Source organism: Pezoporus occidentalis, unplaced genomic scaffold (assembly GCF_034315485.1).
Source record: "Pezoporus occidentalis ecotype Australia unplaced genomic scaffold, CSIRO_AGI_Poc_V1 ctg110, whole genome shotgun sequence".
NCBI lineage: Eukaryota > Metazoa > Chordata > Aves > Psittaciformes > Psittacidae > Pezoporus > Pezoporus occidentalis.
The window spans coordinates 2,357,663-2,385,650 of NW_026912887.1; the positions used below are offsets into that span (position 1 = coordinate 2,357,663).

The following is a 27,988-nucleotide window of genomic DNA, read 5'->3' on the forward strand; positions in this document are numbered from 1 at the left end:
TCTGGGTGGGGAAGGGTGTGAATCTTATCAATGTGTGTCAATACCTGACAGGAAGAGGGTAAAGAAGACAGAGGTGCCCAGTGAAAATAAGCAAAGGGCACAAAATGAATCCAAAAACACAGCAGCTGTACCATGCTCCAGAGAGGATGGCAACTGATGGAAAACTGTACTCTGAAGTTGGTGCAGAGACTACCTTGATGTTGGTTTCACGGTAGAAACCTCTGCTGAAGTGAGCACTAAGCAGGATTCAGGCCTTCTGAACCACCAGGTGCTCAAGGGGCATGAGCAAGCCAAGAGCAGAACCTCACCTATGCAAGAAGCAAAATGGCACATCCAACCGTCTACCCCAGGATACCAAAGGGACTGATTTGCTGATGGGAAAAGGGGGATTAAGAGCTGTAGCCCTGCCTTATTAAAGCTGTCAGAGGAGGGAGATGCTCTGAGCAGCATGGTTGGACCAGATTATCTCCACAGGTCTCTTCCAGTCCCAACTACACTGGGATTCTGTGCTCCTCATCCCATGATAGAACACACATACACACCTAGAGCTCCCTCCACCACCCTGAAAGGTGCCTGCCCTGCCTACCGCAGCGTATTCCCAGCCATGCCAGCATGTCAGAGGCACAGTAAAGCACCAAAGTTACGAAGAGCAAGAGCCTGGGATGGGATGGAAAACATAGCCTCAGAAAGAATATTTGGGGGGGGGGGATTTGCATCAGAAACCAGAACAGCAAGCGAAGGAATTATAATAGTGCTACACAGTAAAGCAGAGGAGGTCTTCCAGCTCATTACAAAGAAATTATCCGTCCAGTGACCATGGCTTGACAGTTCTGTAGTGCTTTTCCACCAGGGACCATAATGTGTTTTACAAGCCTGAACTACTGTAGCCACAAACGAAATAACATTTAGGACACTGAAGTACAGCCACCTTGGATTAAGCCTCCAACTTTATTCTGGTGATGGAGAGGGAAGTGGGTTCTGTGGATAGTCAATGCAACAGGACAATACAGAACCACAATTACAAGTCCTGTGTGAGCCTGGAAGCAGGTCTCAGATGATTAAGGGAGATCTGCATGTCTAATTGGCACAGCTTTCCTACTCCAAGTCTAGCTTATATTCTCTTTGGTCTACAGGTGTTTTGATACAGGATTTAGAGCATTAAATTAGAGGCAGCAGCAAGCAGCTGATGCAAGGCATCTCTGAAGTGATAGGAGTTTCTCTCTCCTGTGGCAGTTTTCCTGCTCAGCATGCTCACAGGGGAACACACTCCTGCCCTCTTATATTTGCTCAGCTTTGTTTCCACCTCACCATAGCAATGACTCAGCCCAAACTTCAATAAGATTTAAGGATACAATTAAGCAATGATAGACTAGGGGAGAGAATACAGGGAAATGATAGAGCTTTTGACTTTCCCTTCTGCTTGTAGATGATGGGAAGGCAGAAAGAGCTGGAGCCAGACTCCAGACGATGATCATGCTGCTTGCACAGATGTGCTCCCAGGTGTCTCACAAAACTGATGCAACCCAAGAAAGAGAAGCCACCACATGTGGCTGACAAGGTCTTCCTTGGATTAAAGCTTGTACCTGTGTTCCAGGAGGATCTCAAAATAGCTATGAGCAACTAATAGGCACCACTGCTCCCAAGACAGCCTCTCAGCAGGCCTGGTAGCCATTTGGGATGTGTTCATGACTACATGGCACTCCTTAGTGCTATCACCTATTATTTCTTAGGAACATTTGGCATTTTCAGGACTGAATAAACACACAGGAAACACGGTGCCAACCTTCCAAGGTATCTTCCTAGCTGAACCAGGCAATGTTAATGCTAATGCAGAGCTTGAGATGAAACACAGGCAGCACCTAGCCAGAAGTGCTGATCAAGATGGGCACAGAGACAGGGCTTACTGGGAAACCCAGACAGAGTAATGACTGGTTACTTCAGTCAACCCAGACAGAAGAATGACTACTTACTTCAGCCCTATCTAGGTTACTTTACTAGGCCAGCCAAGCTAGTGTCTAAGGACCTGACAAAGCCACCAAGGCAGTTATGGGATTTTTGAGGACACTGGGCACAAAGAGTACTTTTAAGAGCAATTTGGAGGACAAAAGGTCTTTGGGTGTGGAGTGTTAGATAGGGAGGGAATGTCAAGTAAATGGGGATGAGGAGCGTAGTTGACCTCATCCACTCACAGTGTCAGAGGGTTTCTAGGATTTAGCGCAGCATCCAGAGCACTGTTGCTATTTTTAACTGCCATTTCACAAACAGTGAATATAAAAGACCTGATTCTGAGGCTTTTGGAATGCAGGTCCACATTTAATAGCCTAAGTTAACTCTATTTAGGGGAGATTTGGGGAATTTTCCTGGAAATGTGTGGCTCAGGCTTCAAACAGGAAAGTAGGTGCTTGCCTAGGTGGACTCTGTGCTCCTGACCAGAGCTATAACAAAACAACAGCTACAGGACTGAAAGGTCATCTGATACGGGGTAAAAAGATGCTCTAAACAGAAGGTCATCTTAGTACAGGTGTTTCTTGTGTTAACTATCATTTACCGAACTACATGGCAGATTTAGTGTGCAAAATGCCTTGGTTATCTTTCATATTTAAATGAAACGGGCTTTTCATCTATATGTATATAGGAGTAAAGAGTCGCCATGGTAAGAAACAGTGTTCAGAAGCTAAGCCACAATGAACTCACTATTTCAAAGCAAAAAGACATTAGAGCTTCTCTGGGAGAGCCCCATTTTCCACTCAGTGAAACATCATGATTTGATTTCAAATATAGGGTTAGCCTGTGCACAGGGTGCAAAGCTACACAATCAAAGCCTCAGGTTTCCAGGCTTGCATCACTAATACCAGGGCACGTTCATTAAATGCTGCAATACCACCGCCCAACAGAACTACTTAAAGAGCACATGCATTTTTAATGGTATCTTTTAATGGGAAAAAATTATGGTGCTTGGAAAGAACCAGCACACAACTTTCTACATGCTGCAGGCTGGGCACTGACCACAGTCATGTCTGCCCCCAGCACCCTCTCCACTGCCCCACTGCAGGCCTGGATTTGCACCTCTCTTTGGGGAACCCTCAAAGGAGATGGAGGACAACCCAGACTCACACTCTTTACTCCCAAAGAGCCAGAGCAAACCCTGTGGGGGGTTGGAACTAGATGATCTTAAGGTCCTTTCCAACCCTAGTTATTCTATGATCTCTTTTCCCTCTGCTACCTGCTGCCACCTACTTGGGTTCCTTATCAAGGAATTTCCTTCCCAGGCTATGCTCCCTGTTTCTTCCAGGACCGGCTCCCTCAGGGGAAGGTAACTAGCAGGGGTAGCCAACCCCTGACCTGCTAGCCACTGAAGGCACAAGCCACCTTCCTACCACCAGGCTCTTCCTCATGCCTGCAGCCATATTCAACCTGCTTCAAATAACGCATTAAGGAGGCAGAGGAGTGGTGCACACACCTGTCTGTTCAGAGCCATGGGTAAAGATTAGGTGGAAAGGAGTTTATTCTGAGGTCTCTGTGATGGTATCTGCACTGCAACCCCAAGGTGTGACTGCACTTCACACACAGCTCCCTGAGCTTCAAACGAGCTGGCTTCAGCTCAGCCACCCACTGGCTCTTAAACACCAACTTCACCGTTTGGACCCTATTTAAATACCCAGCTGCAGAAAACCACCATGGTAGCTCTGCTGTTTGTCCCTCCAGATAAATTCCCACTGATACCAGAACTAGCAAGACTAGAACTAAAACACAGTGCTGCCTTCTCTGGATTGCCATTAAAGCATTCCCCGTCTTACATGCAAAAAGAAGCAGGCCTGCTCTTAAAAATACTAATAAATTAGTGGTGACGTCTTGCTCGAAAACGTTGACAAGAGCTTCCTTGGGACATAGACATTGACTTCCCTTCTGCAAAACTGATTGCCACTGTTGCATGACATGACAATGTGCACTGGTGAAATAGCCTTTGGTTTTGAAATAGTGTTGCAGGAGTAAAACGAAAAACAAAACCAAACCAGCAAGTAGACAAATCAAAACAAGGCTTTCCTACGATCCCTCACCCCGGCACGCAAGAAACTCGTGACCTAGAAAACACTGAAAAGAAACTGCCAACATCCACAGTGGCATGTTTAGAAAGAGGTTTCCTTGAGCAAAGCTGTTCAACCCAAGGAAGAGACTGAGCCAGGGTCTTGGCGCCCAGCACTGCAGCCATTTGCAGGCCATGAAACAGCTACTGACAACACCCAGAGCAGGCAACTGGGATTTCAAAGCCTTCACAGCCACCCAGATCCTCACGCTACCTGAGTACGCAGAAAGGTGATGGGGTGCAGGCTCATCTCAGCAGACTGTGTTTGAAAGGCAGAGCAAACCCATAAGGGTGTGCATATGTAGCTCTGATACAAGCGGACTTGTTGCCTACCCCCGGTGGGCTTTCACTGGGGTATGCAGGTGCTGTACCCGCTGCTTGGAAATGACAGAAACCCTTCTGCCTGCTTTGTACTGACATTCCTATTCTGAATCGAACCCAGCGTTACCCTCAGAGATGGGCACCACCTCTCACACCCACTTTCTCCATTCAATGGTTTTATCATGATTATATTATCATGGGGATGTATCTGAGCTGTTCAGTCATTCCCAACGGCTCTTGGCTTACCTGCACGGCAAGTTATTATGCATTAGGAAAAGAAAAATAAGGAATGCAATTAACCAATGGCTTGGAGAAGAAAACAGATTAAAACCCAACTTCTCTCTCTCTGGCAGGGGCTGGGTAGTAATAAATGATGGTTCCTGTAACATAGCTCAAACTCCACTGTAATGCTGTATGCAAAATCTTAGCACAAAATTGCCTGCAAGAGTGGGAGGAGGCGAAAAATGCTCGTCAGGTGTAGAATCAATTAACACAAGGCATCATTAGCACAGGGTCAGGGCGTCTGGGGAAGGCAGCACAGGACAGCGAGTCCTGCTCGGGTTCAAAACACAATCAAAACAAACAGGAATGTGAACGCAGCCATGGCTGCCAAATGCTGGTGCCTCACTGGCAAAACCACACCCTCATCAAATCCTTCATCTCCATAATTACAGTGTGGGCCTGTTCCCAGGCCTATGGCTGGGAAGGAAGCCCTTGTCAAATGGGGAACATGGAATACTGAGCCAGCAGGAGCCCAACAGCTTAAATAAATTCCCAGACATGGAAGATTTTCCATTTATGATCCAATGCGATCAGCTCTCACCCGTAAAACTGCAAAGTGCCATGGGACACATCTGAGACAGAGCTCATAGGGTCACTCCGGTCTTCTGCCAGCCCCACCATAGAGCTCCCTACACCGAGATCCCTGATTTCCCCCCGCCTCATCTCACACTGAGACTCCAGTTTTGGCCTATTCCCTTCATCCTGGCAATTCCCACAGGCTGAGGGAAGACTTCAGTGAAATGACATGATTTAGCTAAAAGCACAGGCTGAAATGAATTGGCACCTAGACCTGAACTTAAAAACATTTATTCATGGAGACTTGGAAGGATTCCTTGACGTGGAATGGTAAAATCAGAAGCTGTTACAACTTTAAACAACCAACAGCAACATAAACAGCAGCTAAGGTTTGTATTAGTCATCTGAAATGACGGGAACCATTAGCAGCTTTCAGATGAAGCTGGCCAGACCTTTCTCCCACACCAGCATCCCTAGCTCAGGACCCAGTTCAGACCCTCTTTCTAGTTTAACTTGCACAAACCCAGGCACACTTTGCACTGCAACACCTCTGCTCTAATCCAAGTGAAACACAATCCTTACTAAAGCAAAAGGCTGCTCCTGTGATGGTTTAGATCTAATCATCAGCATTAACAGATGTTCAGATCCAAGAGGAGAGCCTCAAGAACTAAGAACGCTATTATTTCACTCATTCAAATCTTAGAAAATGCAAAGATCCCCATTCATCCACTCCTTACACTTATTCCACACACTCCTCTTCTGCTACAGCAGAAAGAAGTGGGCTTGCCACTAAAGCTCTGGTTCTCTTCTGGCTTTCTAATCTATGCGGAAGACTACCAAGTCTAGCTAATTCACGCAATGAAAAATACCTCAGAGACCTGTATATGAACTAATTAAAATAAATAAAACCAGCACAGATAATGATAGAGCAAATCAAGTGCACATGAATTCAGCCAGTGACTCACCACTCCCTTGTTTTCCTTATTGGAAAACTCGGCGTATCACCGTAGCAGTGACAATGAGTCAGGAAACTGGCATGAGCCACAAACTGCAAGGAAATTAAAAGAAGTATCTACAAAATCTCTTTGGGGAGAGATCTGGGAGATTTTTGCTGGCTTGGTACAGACGTGGCAGTGGCCTTCACAACTCTGCTCTCATGGCCTTCTGGCTACACAAAGCCGATGAAGGAAGGAGTCACCAGTTCTCCTCTGCACAATACAAAGCAAGGCTCTTGCTCTCAAAGAGCAATTTGATGTCTTTACTTTTATATCGTCTTACTTATATTTTAATCAAACGCGTTCAAATCACACTATCATATCCTACTGAATGCTTGATATCACCTTATTTAGCAAATAGGTGGGTATTACTTGCCTTAGCACCAACCAAAGTACATGCAAATATTTTGACAGGACTAAACTGAGCACTAATGGCACGAGTGACATGACAATAACAGTTCCCAAATTAACTCCCTGTCAGCATAACCTCTGGCTGGTCGCTTTGTTGCCTGCCTCAATCACAAAGACCATGAGAACCTTCTGACAGAGATTTTAGGGCAGGTTGTGATCACAAAGCCCAGCAAAAAGCCTGTGCCATCAGCTGTACCTTCTCCACACAAATAGCTGTGTCACTGGAGATGCCAACAGATCACACTTCGCTGCAGTAAGATTCAATTCCTAATGTCAAACTAAAAGAGCTCTTTAGAGAGAAATAAACCACCACAGATTTCAAGGTTGTGAAGCTAAGGCAAGAAAGCCTCTATGTTTTCTAGTGTCACAGGCTCCAGTGAGTGAGGACTTTTTACCTCTTTTATAGCCACACACGCTTTTGTGACACAGAAGATGTGAGCGAACAACTGGGTGACCAGTGACGACTTACAGCCCATGACAGCCAATTTCTCCAGTTAAGGAGATTCCTATCAAATCTGTAGAAATACGCACTCAGATTGGACATAACTTCCAAGTGACTGCATCTCATCTCTCATTTACAATTTGCTTCTGCTTAGCAATGCCTCGAAGCTGTTTTGGAACATCACAAGCTGTCCAGGGCACGCTGGTATATTTCTATGTAACGTAAGGAGCTTCCTATCCTTTTTTACTATAAAGAATGTTTTATAAATGCAGGGCTGATGCAGATGCAGAGGTGCCCTGTTTCTCAGTCAAAGCATGACACATCTACTGCCATGGTCCTGGGCTAAGGGAGATTTCTGGTGATCAACTTCATGTCAGCACAGGGGTGTAAAGGAGCACATCTCTGCAATGTTAGTTCATGTCCACTACACAAATCTCCCTCTGCAGCCTAGGTCTGGATAGAATCATGAGGCTCTAAGTGCAAAAGCAGGAAAAGCTGGAATTGCCTATAGCATTATCTTCCACAGGGAAAGCTGACCCCAGCTGACCAAGGGATATCCCAGCCTACATGACATCATGCTCAGCATATAAAGCAGGGGGAAGAAGAGGGAAGGGGAGAATGTCTGGAGTGATGACATTCGTCTTCCCTAGTCACCATTACACATGATGGAGGCTGTGCTGAGGATGGCTGAACCTGAACTGCCTGACCATGAGAAATGCTGAAGGAATTCCTTGTTCTGCTTTGCTTGTGCAGGGCTTTTGCCTTACCTGTTAAACTGCCTTTATCTCAACCCAGGAGTTTTCTCACTTCTCTTCCGATTCTCTCCCCATCCCACCAGAGGGGAATGAGTGAACAAGCAGCTGCGTGGGGCTTTGTTGCTGGCTGGGGTTAAACCATGACAGAGCTGAAAAAGGTTTTGACTGCAGATACAAATACCTACCCTAAGTTTAGTAATCCCAGAATGGCCCTTACTGTTAAATATATGCTTTAAACACCTCTCAGACACCGCTGCTGAACATGGCAAGTAGCTTTATGAGTCTGTCATCCTGCATAAAAAGGAGGATAAAACTCCTCCAAGGCCCCTCTTTCATTCCTTTCATCCCCATTTGATCTGTTCTCTCTAGAGCAGCATAACCAGGACTTCCTGGGTCTCCTTACCCGCCTCATGATTCAGAGGGCACCAGGAGCTTCTTGTACCAATAAATATACCCTTCCTCCTTCCTTGTCCCCGCTCTTGTACCCACTTGGGGAGGTCTCCCATCACAAGGGCACTGACCTACACAAGAATCCTACCACACACACGATGTAACTAAACCAAAAGGTCCTGTTTAGAGGAGCTGTTTTCACACCCTCACATGACCTGTGGCAGACGTTTTTCCTGCAGATGAGGCTTGTGACTCCACACTGCCAGCGTGGGCTCCTGGAACCCTCTTGTGCTTTCCTCCATAACTACTTAGAGCATCCACTGCGATCCTCCGATCACAGGCATTTTTTACTCTGTGTATGAGTGGAAATGCCCTTCTGTCATTGCCCACACCAGTATCTCCCAGTAACAAAGCAATGCAATACTCCTCCGCTGTGCATGTGCATACATAACGTGTGTGTGTGTACCTCCCATAGGAATGCATGAAGCATTTCTGTTTTATTCTGGGTCCTGGTCAAGCTGTGCTAGGAAGTGATCGAGGTTAGTGCCCAACTGTCAATGGCTGCATCAGTTACTGTGAGCAGCACATCTTTAAATGAATCTAGGTGGCAAGGGAAGTGGCTTTGTACAATTACTCCAGTGAGGCACACAGGTACTCAAAGATCTGCGTGGAGCACAAAACCTTGTGAAGGAAGCCAGGGCTTACCCACAGCACCATTAGGGAAAAGAGAAAAGAAACCAGCTTTGAGGTTATCAGAGGAGATATTTAAATGCATCAGTCTAGCTTCTTAAATACGACCTATTAAAGAATTTACCACGTTCTACAATAGCTCCATGACTGATACAGCAGTAAAATCTGTGTCTAAAAGCCCATACCTGAATGAGGGTGTGTGCTTAGATGAGAAGACAGTGCACTAAAACAAGCATGACAGCTAGGGCTTCTCTGTAACTGAAAGGGGTCATTGGTGTAGCTATGTGACTACAGCGATACCAGGAAATCCTCACAGCACATAACAGGGCTTGCCCTGTTTTATTTATAGACTGTTTTATCCAGTGTGAACTGTAGCAATTTCTGAAGCTAAAACACCCTCCACAGCAACGTCTTTGGGTTTTGCCTAGCTCATTGCCATAGGAGCTCTTTGACAAGGGCTATGGTAACAGAACAGTGATGCACACTCCTAAGCAACACAGCAAAACCTGAATTGAACCCAGGTTTGAAAGCCAGGACTGCTCTGTTCCCAATTCTGACACTAGATCACAATTTAACCTTCTGTAGGTTATATGATCATGCAGAATTTCAGAGTCTGCATTAACCTAATGAAGATAATAACAATAATAATGTGTCACAGATACAGCAGGGCTTGGTTATTATGTTCTTGTGAAGTGCGCAGAAGAGCCCCAGATGAAAGGGAAATTAGGAGAAGGAAGATTAATTATAAGACATGTGCATCCCAAATAAAAAACAGACAGGAACGTTTCTGTTGTTGCTATTATTAGGAGAGAGAGTCTCTCTGATTTAGGGCAGCTTTTATTTCTGTGTTGGTAAAGCAAACCCATTTAAACCACTTTCCATGTTCAAACTTTATTTGCAGATTGTGGGTAGGTGATAAAGGCTGTGGAGCCTCTGATACTGCAACCGAAAAGGCCTTTGATCAAAGGTCTGATTTCACAGTAACTGGTGTCTGTGAGATGACAAAGCTGACAGGCTCACCTGGCTTTTAACTGTTGCAAGGCAACAAGGAGTCAAAAATTCATGGAAACTCTGAAGGAAAGACTAGGACTGAGGAAAAGGAAACATTTCCTGTGGATAAAGACACCATAGTGAGCAAACTCACTCATGAGAAATGTTGCAATGAAATGATATTAACAAGCACTCGGGACTTTAAACAGAGTTGTGTGAACAGAAACATCTTACCTAGGAAGTACTGAGCATTTATCCTTTAGGTCAGTACCATTACCTGGTTTAAATGTGGGGAAAGTGACACAAAGTGACACATCTGAGCTCACCCACAATTGAGAAGCACAGGAAGAGGTCCAAGTTCCCTACTTCTTCCCCAAGCTTCAGCCTAGACTTCTATCCAGCCAAGCAGACTCCCTCCTTTGCCAAAGATAAGCCCCAATTCTTCCTGCATCATGCTCGGAGTGTCAGATTCCACACTTCAACATCAGCCAGTGACAAATACAGTTCTAACTCTTAACTTCATTACATGAATTTCAAAGTGATACCAAATTCCATGAACTATCCCCTTGGGGCATTTAGTAATGAATTGCTTAAAAAATAAATGAGCACAGGAACCTGGGAAAAAATAAAAACAGTAATTGTGCATCCTTTCCACGACACAGAAAACCCTTCACCTTGCACAGAAAGCTTTGTGTCTTTCATAAAATAAGGTGGTACTGAACCCTTCATTTCTCAAGAGTCAGATTTTGATACAAGTGCTGTCAGGAAGTCGCCTCCACCGTCATTTGTGATGATTAACAATGCAGTAGAAGAGAAAAAAAGACACAGCCTGCAATACCGCTGCCTAAAAGAGGAGTTTGAGGTTCCCCCTTCACTAGAAACACTAAAAGGCTCTAATTTGTTAAGCCTCTGCTCATGGCCTGTGCATTGATTCCTTGCTGACCAGTGCACCATGGAGCCAGCTAAGCACGAGATCAAGAGTTAACCTCAGCATGGAGCTCAGAGAAGCCCACATCTTTTCCAAAGAAAAGCTTGGCAAGACCCCACACCAATTCACAGCAAGTTTACACCAAAAAGTATAAATCTAACTAATGAACCCTGTTTTCTATGGCTCTCTGTCTTGAGACAGCATTCTCCAAGCTTCTGCAGAGGTGGCGGATGTTCAGAATCTTTTGCCTCTGTGGTTTCTTTCCCATCTAATAAACATGAAGATCCTGTTACAGGGACTCCCTCATTTCCCTGGCTCCAAGTTCCATGGAACCTCAAGATGCATTGTACTTTTGAGAAGTCTTCCTTCTTCAAGTGTGGATTAACACAGTAAGGGGAGAGAGGAATAAAGAATAAACCTGAGAGACTGATGTACAAAGTGCCCTCTGTTCAAATGAAACTGCTTCCATTGCAATTTATGGCTTCATTTACTGGAATTGCTTTAGTTCTTTTATTTTATTCCAGAGTAACTTCTCTTTTTCAGAAAAACTACGTATATTCTAGATCTGAAGCTGACTATAGTGGCTCTTCCTCTCTACACAGCAGCACATCAGCAGTACTCCACTGTACCTATAAACTCGGAAACACATGCACTATTCCTTGCCAGTTACAACTCTCACTTCTGTTAATCAACATCTTCAGTCTTTTAGGAAGACAAAACACCACATGACTCTGGTGAAAACCGGCAACATTTCTTGCAATGATGTTTAATAACGAGAAGTTTCTTCATGACATTTGGCCTGGTCCCCAACTCTCACTCCTTATCTCAGGATGGTTTTAGGTGTGAAGCGGAAAACTGTTAAATCTTCAGAGATAATCAAGACCAGACACAGGTCTGTCCATGAGGGACTATCAGGGAAATAAAGGAAACAATATTTATCTTTCCCTCCCTACCCACACTTTTGCAGAGAAATATCTAAACAGTTGAAGAGATGGGGTCACGAAGAAAATGCTGAGCCACTGAACTTGTACAGAACATAAAAGGCAGAGCTTCTTTGAAGAAACAGTCTGTTGGGGTCCTGTGAAGATGCTTTCTCACAGAGAAGAAAAAGAGAAGATCCATTTTGAAATTAAAAGGCAACCCAGTCCTCAATATGGACTGTAATACATGTTCTTTGGTCCTGCACTTCAGTCACTGGTATTAAAGGCACTTCTTTTAGGAGACATGTCAATCCTTTTGATCATTTATTCTTGATTTAGATGTTGAGCAGAAAATAAAGCACCTCGGTTGTATGCCCATTAGAATGCTGCATAATATAGAGGGGATGAAATTGAAAAAGCATCCAGTCTGAGGCAAACAGGAAAAAAAAAACCCTCAATGTTGTCTGATTATTGAAAGTAACTCACAAGAATATTGTGAAGGGCATGTGAGGTCAGTAAATTCAAAGTAAATGAGGCTTCAGGAAGTACTGTAAACTAACACCAAAATCAGTGCTATCAGCTAAAGTGATTCTCAGATAAAAGAAATTCCCTGTCAAGCAACTCTGCTGTGGGGTATACATGTTGCAGGTGGAGAGCAGACTTGAGCTCTTGTATAAGCGTGCCATGCCCCAAAGCCTTTATTCCATCTGCTCATGACATTGGCTCAAATCACACTTGATTCCAAGTAACCACATGGTGTGCAGGATATTTGCTGGGAAGCTGGGCTGTAGAAGCAGCAGGCAGCAGGTGCTCTCTCAGTCCCCTCAGTGCTGAAGCAAGAGAAGTTTGCTCTGGATGTTAGTGCAGAACACACCAGTATGGCTATAGCTCACCGGTGAACATGTTTTAGCATATATAGATGGTAGGTAAATCCACAAGAACCTGACAAAGTAGATGTGTGAGCTACCGTAGCACAAAGAAAGGCAAACACCAAGCTAGTGAAGGTGCTTTCAAGTCAGTCCAACAGCCAGACACGAATGCCACCCAAACACCAGCAGATAGCTCCATGCAGGTCTGAACAGGCACTCCAGGTGTTCCCAGGAGGTACGCGCTTTACCAAAGGAGCTGCAGCATTCCTCACCGATCTCCGTCACGGAATGGTTTTGAGATGGGGTCCCAGAAGTCATTTACTTTGTAAGACATCTCCCCCAGAAGGTATTGGGAGGGATGGAAATGAATACAAGAGAAAATGAATCTTTTCATTAGTTCAGAAAGATGCAATTCATGACTCATAGCAGCTTGTATAAATAAATAGCATAGTTTAAATCTTATTTGTAATTATACTTCAAGCCAGAGACTTTCAAAGCTGCACTGAGAATATGGCATCCAACTGTCTAATTTATTGTTATTTTAAGCAGGTACTGTATGCCCAAATTCCCTTGGCAGATTATATCTCTTCTTAAGTGTTTTGCTAGAGGTAATTTTCCTGTGTTCATGACAGCAGCAATGAGAAGAAGGAAATCAAACAAAAGAGAATTACGTCTATGCTGTCCAATTTCTTCCTCTCTCTGTGGCAAGTTGAGAGAGATGTGGGCACCACTGCAAAGGGGTACACTTGCTGTGCTCTGCTGGTTCGGCACTGAAGAGGAGTGGAAGCGAGGAAGGACCAAATGCAAGTAGATTGGCAAAGGAAACAAACCGGTAGGCTTTCTTTACCTGCCCTGCATTTCTGAGGAATATGAAAGACTGCTTTTGGTGCTCCTGCTCACTGTACTACCCACCTGCTCATCACATTACAATAATTAACAAGGAACAAAAGCTCAGAAGCAGATCACCTTGAAAGTCCTGTTCATACTCCATCAGGCTCCTGCAGGCCACAGCCACAGCCTTAAATTCCATAAGGAACAAAAACGTATAGAAAACCAGGAGTTACTCAGGAGAAGAAGCATCTGTGCTAATGCATGGGTAAGTGTGGAACTCCAACCTGCCCAGGGAATGAGGCTTACCAACACCTTGCTTGAAATCCCCCAGCATGCTTGGAAGGACCTGCTAATCCTCGAAGAAATGGATGCAATGTGGAGGAACTGTCACAATGCTGGTTGCTCTTCAACAGTCAGAGAATAAAACTGCTGAGAAGTGCCTATCACATATCTACTGCTTTTTACTACCTATCACAGCACTGCAGCATCGCATGAAATCCCAGTCATGGAACAGACACATGGAAAATGAGCAGCCTCCCAGTATATACCCCTGTTAATGGCCACAAGGATCACAGTCACCCATTCACAACAGAGGTTGAGCTGGAAAAGAGGTACCATCTATCCTTTCCTCAAGACACTGTTTTAACCAAGAGAGATCTCCACGTGGAAGTACAATCAAATCCTCAAGTGTTGTACTTATTATAACTGTAAGATATAAATACAGATATATATTCAGAACAAAATGTTCCCTAAATGAGTTTAACTCTTTGTTTTTCTGATGGTAGAACATCTGGACTGCACCTCCCTCAATTAAGAACTTGCCTTTCATGCCAACTCAAATCCCCATGCAGTACCTTTGATTTTAGTTTCATCTCCTGCTCAGTTTGCTCCCATTTTGTGATGGAACAGACACAGAGGAGTCAGAGCTGCTCCATGCACACTAGAACTGAACCCAAACACAGCAGGTTTTCCTTCTGTGCTCAGAAACATGGCCAGTAGTTTGACTTTTATGTGACCATTATTTAAAAAGGCACACATAACCCTACCCAATCTTGAACTGACTTCAAACCTCTTTCTTTACTTGCCCCTATTCCTACCAAGTGTATGCTACAGGTAAGAAAATACAGCTCTATTTCTGAAATGGCACAGGCTAAGAGAAGTCTCTTGCAATCACTTTTAAATACCTGTAATTTCAGAGAACACCAATGATTCATCTCCTTGTATGTGAGGTCATGAACTGCTGTTCCCCATCTTCTGATGCTCTAAGGACCCAGAGGAGGACTGCAGACACTCAGATGTTAGAAGATGTAAGTGTTAGAAATGGCAAAGACATTTGTCAAACGCAAATATGCTCCGTCCTACTCCTACCTTCTTTTTAGCATAATTTCCTACGTTTTATATTGCATTAATGCCACTTTTGGGGGCTGAGAAGAAAATTCACCTCAGGCAAACCACCCTAGGATACTGCAAAAAGAAAAGACTGCATAAAACATCTATAGACAGAAGGATCCTGCTGTGTGCTACAGGCATAATACATCTCCATTCAGCTAAATTGTGCAATAGAGAAGTGGAGAAAAACTGCAGAAACTGCTTTGAAAACAAAAACAAACCCGTTTTCCTGGAGCCATCAGCAGGTCTGCTTGTCAGATCAGCTGCCTTGTTTTGTGTGTGCTCCATTCAGATGTAAAGAAATTCTTGAGGAAAACTGCTAGTACTGCTACTTACACCCTTCACATACGCAGCTGGAGTGAGATTTCTGCTGTGGTGGAGCAACAGCATCAACAGAACAGTTTAAACCTAATGGCAAGAGCTACTTAAACACGTATACAAAAGATTTCTTCATTCCCTGCTATATGAACCGTAGAATTTTTACATTCTTTTTACAGCAAGTTTTAGGGAAATGGGCTAATTCAGGGTAAAGATTATGAACTTGAAAGTAGAGCTGAAGGAAGGAGGTTAACAAAGGTAGATGGAGTCACAAGAACCCTCCCCACTTCAGCAAGGAAAGCAGAAGCTCCACAGAAGGGAAATCTCGGAGCCACCAGCAGACATCTGTCATGTTTTAGGTTCCCACCTGACAACAGCACACACACGGCCTCATGCTTTTTGAGGAAGCACTTCCAGAATCAGTGCTAACTTTTGAACAAGTAGGATTTAAGAACTGCCATCTCCTGGTTGTTTATCCTTGTGATATCTGGCACTCTCCTTAAAACAGCTGTCGCTGCAGTTACTGAATCCTTTAACCTTATGGCTGCGCAGCAAATCCCCCAAACACACAAAAATCCAGGCTCCAAACCCAGAATACAAGTCAATCACACACAAAAACCGACTCATATTTCTAAGTTTCATGGCAAATGCAAAAGGCCCTACTTGTTATGGTGGCAATTACTCACAGTAGGGTGAAAGTTTCCATCGCACACCACCAGCACCCTTTGATTTAGTTTTTGCAAACAGAACAATGATGATTCCTCCTACAAAAAGCTTGCTCAGACAAAAGATAACAAGGACACATAAGGACAACGCAAGAAAACAACACATCCCTCTGACAGGTATCCTCACAGGACGAGATGGAAAGGCCTCAAGTTGTACCAGGGGAGGTTTAGATTGGATATTAGGAAAAATGTCTTGACTAAAGGGTTGTCAAGCATTGGAACAGGCTGCCCAGGGCAGTGGTGGAGTCACCATTCCTAAAGCGACTTAACAGATGTGTAGATGTGGTGCTGAGGGACATGGTTTAGTGGTAGCCTTGACAGTGCAACGGTTGAACTCAGTGATTTTAATGGTCTTTTCCAACCTAAACAACGTGATGACTCTATCTTGACCAAGTCAACACCCTCTTTTTCATGTTGCTGCCATGAAACAAACCCTGCACCTCTAAAGCTAGGAATAACTAAAATCCTCTGCCTGTTGCTTTGCTATCAAAATACTACTATGGCCACCTGGCCTTGTAAAGGACAAATTACATGGCTGTGGTTCTGCCCCCATGAGAATTTAATTGCTGTATCTTTCTTATCTGATCAGCAGCGTCCCAGTTCTTTGCTTATCAGCTGCTGATTCCCACCTCCCTGCCCTGCCCTGGTTACTGCTGCTCCCCAAGTCACCTGCCAAAGCAACCACTTGTGTGGCCTTGGCCACAGTTAGAGGGGACCAAAAGCACCTACAAAGAAAGAGGAGGAAAAAGGGAATGGGATTTTCCTTCACTTTCTCCTCCCTGCAGAAAACAATGACTAATTTGCCTTATAAAACAAAATTAACACTGCTAATACCTGCAAATAGTCAGCTAAGCCTTCAGAAATGACCAGACCCATTATTTCAGCAGCAGCATGTCCTAATCCTCACCTCCACTGCTCCAGATAAATACAGACTAGCTCTAGAGCCTCGCCTCATAAAGTGCTTTGAGTTGCATCTATTTCCTCTTTGAGTCCTTCATACTGAGACACTGAATTACATCATCAATTTCTACAAAGTAGAGGTATTTAAATGCCATCCATCATCATGGTTTTACTTAAAACCCCTTTCCCTCTTTATCCCTTTCACACAGTTCACTCTCAGCATAACACAGGGAAAGCTTCATGTTTTAACACACACTAACAATCAGCTGCAAACAAGAGGTGTGAAAGGGAATTAGGTATGCAAGTGAACTCATTCACAAATGAGCTGCCCCTTCATTTGCAGGAGCATGCTGCTTTGCCACGCTGGAAAGGCCTTGCCAAACAGGAGGCAGAGAGGGAAGCATCAGTGTTGTTCCAGCAGCTTGAAAACAACTGGAGTGGGTAAATGAAAATACACTTTTGCTTCTAGGTTGGATGGGGCTAGGAGCAACCTGGTCTAGTGGAAGGGGTTGGAACTGGGTGAGCTTTAAGGTCCCTTCCAACCCAAACCATTCTATGATTCTGTGAGAAGCTGTTTCAGGATCGACCTCTTCTAGTTGCTGTTCTGTTTCCAAACTCAAGGCAGACATCAGCATCATCCCCAACATTATGATATTAACAATGAACAACTAACCTACAGACCCCTGGGAGTACTGGTGATTTGTGAGGAGTTCTTACATGCTGGACAATCCTGCTATGCAAGGTAGGAAAGCAGAGCTAGGGAGGAGCATGCAGGAGGTCTGCAGGGTGGTCACAGGGTGGAACATGGGCTGTCTGTGTTTCTCACATGTTCCTGCTGAAGTCCCCTTACACAATGGAGCCTTCTCCTTGTCTGCTTTCTCTCTGCTGTCCTGCTTCCAGCACCACTTACAGGGATGTAGCAGGGTTAAAGAGCACAGGGACTCCTGCAATATGATGTACTCTTGTGGACCTTAGGACTCTGCAGTAATAGGAACAGCAATACTTCAGGGCACTGTCCAAAACCTGGCTTGAACTCTCTGGTCCTCCTTCCATTTATCCTTTCTAACACAGGAAAATAAAGGAGTAAAATCTTTATCTCAGTTGTACAGTATAAACACTCCGCAACTACCCTGTATTCTCACTAACATGAAGATACCTCAGCCAGGCTATTTTCTATGTAAGCTTCACATTATTCAACGTTGATCAAGATATGAATATCATTTCCTTCCTGAAACTTTTCAATCCAAAATAAACATTCCTCCTTCACAATCCAACATTTTTCCACAAAGCCACTACTAACATTTCACAGCACATTTCAAAAATAAATGCTTGCAGCCTATCAAGTAAAGCTTTTAGCTTAAATTACACACTCTTCTTTCATAAAATTACAGAACGTGGTTTTGCCTTCTTGCTGTAGCAGAGACTGCACAGAAGTGCACTGCAGTACTGCTGCACCACATCTGCAGCCTGCAAACTGCTTAGGCCCAGTCTTCTGCTTCATATTAAACAACACAGAACCCCATTAATTTGATCAGAAGCAGAGATAACGATATTGGGCCAGCCTTACTGGTTGAGGGCTGCCAATTGAAGGGTGATCCTATCATACATAGAGAAAAGCCAGTGGAAGAAGAGTTGCCCACAGGTATGGCAAAGGTGATCCATAAGCAGAGAGCTCCAGTCCCCCAGCAGACAGTGTTGTTACCTGTCTGCACAGAGCACAGCACAAGTGTCCTTAATTGCAATTCCTAACTGCAAATGGAAATAATACATCGTTATTCAGGTTAGATATAAAGAGGAAGCTCTTCCCTGTGAGGGTGATGAGGCCCTGCCACAGGTTGCCCGGAGAAGTGGTAAATGCCCCATCCCTGGCAGTGTTCAAGGCCAGGTTGGACAGGGCTTGGAGCAACCTGGTCTAATGGAAGGTGTCTCTGCCCATGGCATGGGGTTGGAACTGGATGAGCTTTAAGGTCTCTTCCAACCTAAACCATTCTATGATTAGTGTATAACCAAAAAGTCTCCTCCAGGCATTTAAGATTTGTTTAAGAAGCACCCATGACTACTTTAGTAAACAGCAGAACTCCACTATGTTTTAGAGCAGAGCAGAAAAGTATAAAGATCTGGAGCTTAAAGTATCTTTGTACTTCAAGACCAACCTCCATCCACTGGTTACATCATAAGCCCTTGAAGATCTGAATAGTTAATTGCATTTACTTGTCATGTCCTCTTACTTGAGAAATCCATTTAAGGCTGTGTGCATAGAAACAGTTATAACAACAACAGGGGATACCCAGAGGATAAAATTGATGTAAAAAGCAGACAACAAAGAATAAGGTTTAATTTCTCAGGGGTCCTAAAACAAAACAAACAAAACAAGCCCAACAAAACAGCACCGTGATGAAAACCAGATGAAAGTGCAACTCAGATCCATCTCTCCTTTCATCTCAGCATTTCAAGTTTTCAGACTTTAGAATAAATGATATGTTCTTTCAGTTCATGACATGACATAATTAAACATATGGCCTAAAATGAGAGACTGGGTGCTAGCTGGAACTCTGAGCATGTAGCTTTGATTTCAAACGAGCCAAAGGCTCACAGCAATATCTGACCCTTCCACCAGCTGACAGGACTTCAAGACCAGAGCACGTTATTTGGGAGATTCTTGGACTTTGCATGGCAAACAGAATTTTTCCTGCAGCAGCTCGTGAGCTCACATTTTGAGGTGTCCTAGAAGAGCTTCTGGTTCTCCAGCCCGGTTCTCCTCTGAGCAGTTACACTGCTGCTGAACAACACAAACTTCTCTGTACAGTGAACACAGAACCCAGGCACCTTCTTCACACATCCAGGAGGCAGCTCTGCACCCCAGCCCCCTGCTCACCACCTCTGCCTTGTCAATGCTCTCTGTCACAGCACAGCAAACCTCTGCTCCATCCTCCTTGAGGGGCGAATGCCTCCGCTGGGGCTCAACAGAAAAAGACCACACTGAGGAGTTTAAAACATTCAAAATTCCAGCTCAGAAACAGAGAGCTGACAGTGGCCAACATTTCTAAGGGCAAAATTACAGCATGTGGGAATTACAGATCTGCAGAGAAACCAGCAATCTGTGAGGAATTCAAGTCACCAGGAGCGACAAATGAGGACCACAATGCTAACAGAATTAGACACAGTCTCCTTTTAACCTTAGCTCTATTTTTAAGGGGGTTTTATTTAAAAAAAAAAGTTTTGTATTTGTTTTGTTGTTAAAGTTTCCATGAAACTGGGCTGAGAGCAACTGTGGAGGAATGAAGCTTCCCCATAATTTACTCTCATTACCTTAGGATGTGTGAAACGAAGCCCATCCCTGTACAAGGAGGTTTCTTTCAGCTGTTGAACAGTGACAGTGACCCAGCAAGGATAAAACTCGGTAGCAACACCAGAATATCCATACCCTTTGCAAATAGGCCCCTTGACTGGAGGCTGTCTACTGTAGGCTTTGGTGTTTTTTGAGGTTCCCTTGCATTCTTCAGTCTTCTCTCCAGCTGGGGAGACTGCTAGAGTGAATAGGCAGCTCTCTCCCAGTGTGACTGCTGCTCATCTGCATGTCAATAGGCTGAACTATGGAAACACAAACAAGAACCCAGCCAATTCCCCCCCCCTCCAATCACTAACAGTAAACTCACACAACAGCACCTTTAAAGCCATGCCTGTTCTATTTGATAATTACTCTAACAGCCCACCTAAGCATGGCCTCTCAGCCCCGGTTTCCAAAGGAGAAACCAAAACCTGAAGGATGAGGAGGAAACAGCTCATCTGCTGAATACAATGTTCGGAAATGTGAGGTGAACATTCCTCACCAAAGCCAGATGAATGATCCCACCCGAGCACAAAGAATGGGTTCATATTTCATATATTTTCCATTGTTTGAGCTTGCTTGGATGTTAGTAACTACATTCAGCAAACACCAATGAGAGACATTTAGTAGCTAAAAGATTAATGTTCCTAACAGTGCAATAGCAGAAGCAACAAGGCAGGCTGCACCCTGTTCAGTTCCACCAACGTTCTCCACTTCTGACACAGAGACCCACCCTTCCATGGGCACAGTTATCTCTAACACCCACCACTGAGATGTGCAACATCCACTGCTCAAACGAAAACATCACATGAAAGCTATTCACAATGAGGGAGCAGCAGCATCGAACCCCAAAGGCAGCCAAGTGCCCCAGTTAGCTGCTTAGTCCAAGTAGGGTTCCCAGGAGGCTCCACTGCACAATGCTGTTTGAATGATTTCCAATGATAGAGAGTCAATAAAAAGCCAGGATGGATCCAAAGAATTCTGGATCGAAACAAGTGAATACTTTGAGGTGTAAAATATTTAAATGAGATGGCTTCATGACATAAGGAAATGTCCTGGTTTCAAATTTTCACATTGGAAAAGGGTTGGTTTGACTCCAAGGGGCTCATCAGACAGTGAAAAGCATGGTAGAAGGGCTTGTGCAGAGTAGGCAGACCTGGCAAGCCTCAGAGCCCAGCGGTTATTTCACAGTTGATCTTCACTTTCTTGATCCTCCTGAATGTGCAGCTGCTGGGGCACGTGTGCCTGGCACACAGCATCCTGCCTGGGGAAAGGGCAGCAGCCCTGTACCCCAGAGAAGGCACAGTGCCCAGAAAATCTGAACAGAAACAGCAAAAGAGGCTTTACCAACCTACAGTGGGTTTCAAATAGAAGTCTGCAGTGTTCCACAAGGGACTGCTACTGTCTCGAAAGAGCCAGCATCCTCCCAGTTACCACTTGGCACCAATCACTGATGAGCTGTGTTGCTGACGGTCTTTACAGATTTAACAGAAACCTCATAATACAGCCTGTTCTAGCTTTCACTACAAAGCACTCTTCAGCTGGACCCTGTAAAAATATAATGCAGTATTTATGGACAAAGCCAAGCTTTAGGAGACTAGCAAAGTATTAAGTGTCCTTAAAACTATTAATGGAGATAGGAGGAACAGGGAGCACTTCTCAGTGCAGGCTGCTGGCACACAAGGTCCCAGCAGCAGCCAGCAATGGCAGGTGCACATGAAGAGGTCTGTGTGCAGATTCCAGAGGGACAGCTTTCTAACAGAGCAGCTCTTCTCCACTGGGGCTGGTGTCACTCCTTAATTTGATTACACACAATGAGAGCCTGGGGGAGGGACAGAAGGAAAGGAAAATAAGAGTGATGACAATCTAAGCATCCATGCTGAACTTACAGGGCGCGTGCAGCTGCAGTCGCAGCAGCAGGGGTACCTAGCAGTGGTCCACAGCAAAATTACAGGGGGATCAGACAGCTGACATGGCATGATCCTCTGGTAGACAAGAAATTACTTGCTTTTCCCTCAGCAAACCACATGCCACATAGCAATTTTGACTGGAAAACTGCTATCCCAGATTTAAAGGGAAACTAATCCATGAAAAGAAATCCATCACAGAGCGGGAAGGCCTGGACTCTGTGTGAACACAGCACCACACACACAGACTGATGCTCCATCCGTAACTCTCACAGTTACCAAGCCTTTCACCACCAGTCTTTTTAAGAGCTGCTGAGAGACTCTTTTCTAACCAGAACATGCAACCTAAAAGTACCCAAAGTGTGCTCGTGCTTCCCTCCAGCCTTGAAACCTTAGAGAGGGATTATACCTTTAAAAGACAGGACAACCCAGTCCCTATTGCATTCTGGGTTGAAAGGGGAAAATAGAAACACAAAACCAACACCAGAGTCTAGGATCAGGTCCTCCAGACTAAGCCCAAGAATATCACTAAGGTATAAAATTGCTCTTGTTGGGATATTTAGGTGCAATTTTTTTTAAGCCTACCTTAAAATTGCCATGGCACTACCTGCCAGAGTCTAAATTATACTTGCAAAATTCTATATACTAATATTTCAAGTGTATAATTAGAAAGGAGAGGATACAGTTTAGAAAAACCATACTTATAAACCTATTTCTTTAAAAAATGGAAACTTTCTGCATGACTAAGATCTGTATTTTAGGTCTCCTGTCTTTACGCCTCAACACTAGCAGAGGCAACTGGAGCCCACGTTTGAATAGAAGCTGCAGACAGGGATCTTCTGCATTATGTCAATGGCATTGATAAAACAAAAATATAAAGAAAACTCAAACCTTACTCCTGCAGAACAGAAGAAACCCCTGAAAACAGCAAAACGGTAGAAAACTTGTGCTGCTAATAAATGTTCTTCTTACCAGCTTCCTTCACTGCAGCCAAACTCAAGCAAGCAAGAAGTTTTGTGTGTTTTAATCTACCAAGAAAACTGAAGAGCTGAAAAATACTGGGTTTGCCAGGCACAAGTGTGATTAATGCCATTTACAAACAGCTTCATTATCAGATCAGTGATTTAAATCTACCAACAAGTGATGTCCACAGCATGACTGATCCTAACTGTTGCTCTCTGACAGTCTCTGCTGAGACCTGAGGCTGAACATTCACAACTATGGAGACAAACTGAACTCTCCCACTGCTGGGCTTGTTCTGTGCACACAGATCTCTTGCTACAGATAGCAACCGCATAGGAAATCTCTCCCATTCATCATCGATGCAGTTTGTACTTCAGCAGCATAAAGTCTGAGTGAATAAATCCAAATATCATCAGGTTACAAAGTCCAGTAATTCCTAAACGGTGATGAACATATTTCCTATTCACGTTGAAAATGTGAAGGGATGGTATAATAGAGCTTGACTAAGTATTTTGGTCAAGGTTAAATCCCAATTCAGACTGTACTGCATGTCCTTACAGAGAAAAACCTCTATCCAGGCACTCACAGAACTCGTGGTTTTATTCAAACATTAGCTCTACTGCTAATTTATTCTTGTTAAGTGGCTTTCAGCAATGCAAGCAATTTAAATGTACACTTGTGAGGCAAATGTAAGCTTGCAATGATGTACCAAGTTTGACATTTATACTGTTACATATTTTTGAGCATAGTATGACTACAGAAGCATTACCAATTTTAAGTCACTTCCAAATGAGAATACAGAGAAAAAGTGATTTACTTCTCTCTTCCTCGGCTATTGTTGCAATCTGTCTTGCTCCACAGCCCAAAACCAGGATAATTTTGGTAGCTTTATAATAACTTAAAGTACACCCACTGTGCCTTGAATAGCTACCAAAAATATGCTTTAATAGCAGAGTCATCTTTGCACACCTTTAAGGACAAACCTAATTTTAACCCTACTTGGAAAAGCATTTTAGCTTCCAAGAGCTTTCCTGAAGCATGATAGGAGACAAAGAACCTCTGGAAGGGCACTCACTATGCGGTGACTCAACGTGTGTTTTCTCTAGAAATATGCTCCACGAAGCACAGTTGTTCTCCCTGCACAGCATCTGTAGCTTCTGAAACTGCCAGGTTCAGAAAGAAGCCCACTTCTCCAGTGCCCCCAACACCAGCAACTTAAGTATGACCCAAAACTTGGTTACATAGTGAAAGATCTGCCCAATTTCATGGATGCTAAAGCACCTACAAAACAGTGCACTAGCTTCCAAAACTGGTCAAAGCATACAAAATAACTGCAGTACCCATTTATGCCAAGCTGGAATTTGCCAATGTATAAGAGGTGCAAATAATGACTACACAGGAATATATGGTTTCTGAAGGAAATACCACGCTGCTCTAAGTTTTAGCAGTTCTACCAAGACCCTGCTATAATGAAACAGACAAGAGAAGAAACCTCATTAATTTTATTGCTTTTCTAGCACTTCTGTGCAGATGAAAGTACACCATGGAGCTGGCAAACACACAGCAGTGCGGGCCAGGGAAGCATTGTGAACAGCTCATGAGCATCCAGAACCTGCATACATATAAAAAGTAGATTAAATGAACACAGAGAGAAATGAAATAAAGGTAGTTATTACCTTGTCAGCTAGGAAATGCTGCTGGGGAGAAAGCAGGGAGGAAAGGGCAGAAAATACACTCACTGTGTGGAGTACAAGTGGGCAAGTGCCCAACCTTTAGCCAGAATCAGCACCCAACAAGCTCACATTCTGACGAGTGACCCAAGGGGTTTTGTTAGGGACTGTTCAATTGTCTGTGCAGTCTGTGCGCAAGCGCAGATGAACAAAATCACTGGGATTCCTCTCATGTAGAGAAAAAAGTTCTCTCCCTTGCTTTAACACCAGTTGGGAATAAAACACACACACTTTTTACTGTAGCTTAATTGATCATCCAAAACCCAGGAACCTCAGCACGCTGTTGTTCTAAGTCAAAAATCAATGACTAGGAACGAGCACCTTAGTAATTTCCATGTCTTGTTATAGGAGAGTCATAATGGAGAGATCAATGTTTGCCCCTCCAAGCACTCTTACTCGAGTAAACAAGTACCTTGTTTGGCTCTGCAGAGTTACAAACTCCTCAAAAAAATGCAAACAAAAAGAGTCTCATCTCCTAACACTATCGTATCACGTTGCTTTTGGTCCTTTCCCCCTTCTCTTCCCCAAGACCCAGCGCATCAAGGAAAGATCCAGCACATCCAAGATAGAGCTGCTCAGGAGCTGTCAGTTTTAATCAGAGCACTGTAGCTGTCAGTCATCAGGGGCCCTTGGGCATTTGGCTTCCTGAATATATTGTTATCCTGAAATCAGGCAGCATTTCTGGCTGCTAGACGGAAATAACAACATTATTACAAATGTTTCAGTATTAGCTGCAGCAGTATTTGAGTCCTAATAGCCTAACACACAAACACATGCAACCACTCTTTATGAGCCACATTGGTGCATTAGAAATCATTTTTCCTTATTGCACAGTTTGTTTCTTCACTTACACAGTATTTATTAACAGTGTCGCAATTCTGCATTAATTATTATTTAGCAGTGACAGCATGCTTGGAACTGCACAAAATTGGTCCCTGCCCCAAAGTGCTTAAGTTGCCCTGATTCAGTGTCCCATAACCAACATTTCATACACCAACCTGTTTGATTACTATAGCCTGGATAATAGTGCCACTTGGTCAGCTAATATCACATCAAATTATTACATTTGTGCTGCTTAGGACAGCCAAGCTGCAGTGGGTTTAGCTGGGATAAAGCTCACAAGTATAAGCCTGTTGGAGAAAACCACCCAACACTAAACCATGGAATGGTTTGGATTCAAAGGGACCTTAAAGCTCATCCAGTTTCAACCCCCTGCCACCTGCAGGGACACCTTCCACTAGAGCAGGTCGCTCCAAGTCCCGTCCATCCTGGCCTTGAACACTGTCAGGGATGGGCATCCATCCCTAGAATGCAAAGGCAATGTGAAAATGTGAATAAAGGAAACGCTCACTGACGAGTACAGAACAAACGCACAGAGAGGTTTGTAAACCTCCCAGACTGCAGAGCTGGTAGCAAAACTGCGCTAAAGCAAATATATGCCAGTATAAATGCAAAACATTCAAGGTCATCGCTACCACACAGGCACAAGTCACAAAGTACAGAGACAACACAGAGAGAGAGAGGTGAAAATTGCAAATCAACAAGGGAAGACATCCCCTCCTTTCAGATCTGGACTGCTTTGTTGGCATACTCTTCCCAAAGGATCACTTCTCTGAAACGAAAATATGCAGAGAGAGCAGATCATCAAGTCATAGGACAGCCATATCAACCAAAGTTAACCTTTGGCTACTTTCAATTCAAGACCTGCTGGCTTCACACAGACAGAAGTCACGTTGACTCCGTCAGTTCACCCACTCTTGTTTTGCATGTTGCCAAGAACACAGGGCTCACAGTCTAAGACAATAATGACATGTTTCTAACACAAATAAAATGGGAAGCTATGAAACCAATAATTGTGTTGTTATTTACATAATTATTGGCAGAAGCCTGAACAAGGAGTAAAACAGATTACTGCAGTTTTGGTTCAATGCAGCCTTAAAACAAAAAAACCCCTCACATGCCAAGGCTGAAGGGATTTTCCTTCCAGCATGTGGTTCTCTCATTCTGCCAGCCAAGCTCCAAGCTGCTCCTGCAGCTTCTCTTCATAAAAACCCTGATCTTTTCCCTCTGCTGTTCTGCTCAGCCACTGCAGTTGCTGACCACCGGCAGACACGGGAAAGGTATTAAGAAAAGCAAGCCTATAGGAGATAATACTGTTCAATAACATAACCCTGGTATGTTCATGTTGCTGAAGCCTGAATTTAAGTCTGGCAAGGCATAAAACTGAATTTTTCTTTAGCATTTCTCTCCCTTCTCTTCAGCTGGAACTGCTCTGTGATTTCAGTTGTGGCAGATCAACATCTTTATAGAGAAAGATGATTTATTGCCTCAAAACCAGAAGTACAGAATAGGTGGGAGCAGCAACACTGCTCTCATGACATGCTTCATCAACGTCTAGAAGGATCAACCTGACAGAAGAACTCAATGCCTTGTTGTACATTGAGAGATGGCATGGTGGTTCCCAGCCACATCTTGTGTGGAGGAAACACAAGCACCAGGAAGAGTGGAAAGACACCACCAGAAGGTCCTGAACAGCTCATCCCAGAGCTTTCCAACATAAACCTTCAGCCACTCTTGACTGGCAGCAGGTCCAAAGGAATGACCTCAGAAGTGAAGGCTTCTACATCACTTCAGCCACCCAGGATCTCTTACATTCTCACTCTCCTGATTATTTATACTGTTGTAAAACCAGAAGCATGGAAATTGCTGTTCACTCCCTTTCACTTCCTTTCCCTGCAACCCTACAGAAATAGCTGAGTTACATAAGACAGAAACACCCACAAAATAACAATGAAAACAGATGTGTCAAAAACCAGAAAAACAAACGTGCATGTGCCTACTGTGTGTGCCACTTCTAAGTAAAGTGCTCATCCAGGTTATGAACAGTGCAGTGAACTACTGTAATAGTCCCAAACCCAAAGCGAGGGTCCGGTACTTAAAGAGCTCAGACCTAAGGGTTTGGTGGTGTGGGGTATATGTTGTTTGGGGTTTTATATTCCCTTTGCCTCTCTCAGGTTTGCTTCTTCCACACCAAGAATTTCAGAGCAGTTCACAAAAATAGCAATTTTCAAGAAAGCTCCATGCTATGTTCTGTACCCACACTTCTCTGGAAACCACCAGGAGCTGTTCACCTCACTTATACCTGTCTGGGCTCTGAGCCCAAGCCCATTTTGTTCAAGTCCTATTAACTTCCATGGCCCCTTAGGCACTTCACAGGTCCCCTGCAGGACTCATTTTGAACATACATTATTTGTTCCTAGAACACTCATCAGCCTACATCCACACAGCCAGTTTCCACGAAGCT

At 44.0% G+C, this 27,988-nt stretch overlaps 1 protein-coding gene and 1 long non-coding RNA gene across 6 annotated transcripts in view; one reads left to right on the plus strand and one right to left on the minus strand.

Moving 5' to 3' along the window:
- SPNS2 (SPNS lysolipid transporter 2, sphingosine-1-phosphate) overlaps positions 1 to 27,988 on the minus strand; it is a 126,515-nt gene that overhangs the window by 91,950 nt on the left and 6,577 nt on the right. The gene's annotated exons all lie outside the window — the stretch shown is intronic.
- On the plus strand, positions 9,378 to 27,508 carry LOC134170449 (uncharacterized). Its single transcript, XR_009967272.1, has 3 exons — positions 9,378 to 9,467; positions 17,100 to 17,197; positions 26,946 to 27,508. It is a non-coding gene; the product is annotated as an uncharacterized LOC134170449 (long non-coding RNA).